The following is a 2500-nucleotide window of genomic DNA, read 5'->3' on the forward strand; positions in this document are numbered from 1 at the left end:
CGGGTAAGGAGTTTGACGCTGAGTTGATGAGTCTTTTAGGCTATGTAGGGGGATCTTGCGGTAGCTTCTTGCACAAGAATTCATCAACCATTCTCTCTCTCTCTCTCTCTCTCTCTCTCTCTCTCTCTCTCTCTCTCTCTCTCTCTCTCTCTCTTTAATATTGTTTCCTCCTGTCAGTGGAAACGGCATAATGTTGAACAAAGATGTACGATACATACTGGGTTTTTTCGCAAATGAAAAACTGCGTCCAATTCCCCCTCCTTTTCTAAACGAAAATAGACAGGTTTTTAATTTTTTTTTAAATCTTGCCTTTGTTGATATGTTCGGTGACATAAAACAAACAAAATTTATATGTGAGTGGCATTCGTTTTCAAAGGAAGCGAAAATCATTCTGACAGAAGAGAAGCAATGACTGTAAAAAGCAAAAGAGGTCCAGAATACTGATGGAAAATTTTCGAAGTCGCTTCATAGAATTTATTCTTTTTGATTTGTTTTGCTGCCCATTGTGTTTTGATATAAAGTCTGTTGGCAATTGCGTTTCCATATCTTCATACTCCAACAGTCTCCCCTTCTCTCTCTCTCTTTCTTTCTTTCCTTCTCTCTTTCCCTCTTATTCAAGCTAATATTGTTTTTCTTTATACGAAAAAGTGATGACATCATAAAACAAATGAAAAAATAAATAAAGCTGAGAAAAAATGTTGACATGAACATAGCGCAGCATCAAAAGAAAATAATATAACAAAAAGATAAAGCAGCCGTTCCCCTTCTCTACTGAAATGTGTTATGAATTTCCTTTCTGTTCGTCCGTCTTTTCGTACGCTGGTCTTGACCTGGATGGCAGTAACGCGAGGTACCGCCTTTATTCATATGAGCTTCAGTAACGTGGTTTAAAGAATGATCGACGCTTGATTATACCAGTTTTTCAACTTTTCTGTTTCTGTTTCAAGACTGTCACTAGTTAGAAACAAGTCGCCATTTAGTGACCAAAAGGCGGAGAATAATGAGATGGCTACCGCTTCCTCTGAGCAGAGACAAAGAAACAGTCGCGCCTACTCTCCAATATTTCATAAGGTTCTTTTATACCTATGCATAATAGATCAAAATGCAAAATAAGAGTTTTGTAAAATTAGAAGCATTCATAAACCTTCGACATGCAAAAAAAAAAAAAAAAAAAAAAGTTCTGGTCAGTATTAGTTAATGTCACTCGTGATTCAGGATCACTTGACACTCGATTCTCTTGAAGCTTGTGAATTATGGTATTCGATACAATACCACATGCTGGGTATGAGAATGTTCTTTTTCAATTTCCCATCCTGTTAATCAGTTGACCATTGCCGATCGGACATTTCTAAAATAAGGAAGATCTGTCACGGTGTCTGAATTATTTGGAATGAATCGGAATGTTGTATGATACAAGACACCGGTCATTGTTTACATTGATTTTATTGTTGTAAAAATCTTCCAAATGTATCTCACTATTCAGTGTGAAAGAAAAATAAACTGTTCTAATAAAAAAAAGTTATGGCTGGAATTCTGATGGTAAATAGTTCTTGATGGAAGTGATTCCATTTCTGGAACGGCAAGTCCTCCACATTCATTCTCGAAGTGTATCAAATTACTAATTTCCGAGATGCATTCCGAGATTTCTATTAGATGTCTGTTCCAGGTTGAAAAACCACAATCGGTTTTATGTTTTAATTACCAAAAACCTGCTGTCTTTCTGGTATCTGTTTCTCACACTCCAAACATTATTTCACAAAAAATTGTCAAAATTCACTTAAGTGTTTACAGTGATATACACCACACGTGAATGGATAACAACATCGCCTTTGTCTCCGCACATTATATGGCCAGATACCTGGCGGAAGAACAAATTTTATCCGAAAGGTTCCTGACTACAGAATTTAGTCTCAAGGAACATCTCACTCTGTATAAAGATGAAATAAACATTAAACAGATATTTAAATGTAAATTTAATTTTTATTTAAACAGTGATCATAAAGTGTAAAATAAGTCTAAATCAACAAAGTAGACACAAAAATTAGATGTCGATAAAGCAAAATGATGGGGAAAGTTCCGTTCAGCCACGTCCAGTGGCCAAGTTTGAACTTCAGAGGTGCTTGTCTTTAAGATTTCATATGTTTGGTGAGTGTGACCTTTAGGTTCACACCCCACGCGACAAGGAAAGAAACGACTGGCACGAAGCCTCTATTTCGTCCCAAGTAAAGTTTATCTGAAATCAACAGATGTCCTGATGCATAATTTGGACTGAATTCTTATCTTCTTCAAAACAGTGGTTAGTAATGACCCCAGTCTTTCTACTGTACGAGATTTCAAGTCTCGTCAGGGAGGGGAAAGCTTCTTTCACCCTTCGGTCCTCCAGATTCGAGGTTTGTTGAGGTCAAAATATCCGAAAAGTGCAAGGAAATCTAGAAGTTCACGATGACTGGGACAGAGTTTGCTCCCAGACTGTTGCTCACAAGCTCACCATGATGCAGTG

This window comes from Macrobrachium rosenbergii, chromosome 55, assembly GCF_040412425.1.
Source record: "Macrobrachium rosenbergii isolate ZJJX-2024 chromosome 55, ASM4041242v1, whole genome shotgun sequence".
NCBI classification, from domain to species: domain Eukaryota; kingdom Metazoa; phylum Arthropoda; class Malacostraca; order Decapoda; family Palaemonidae; genus Macrobrachium; species Macrobrachium rosenbergii.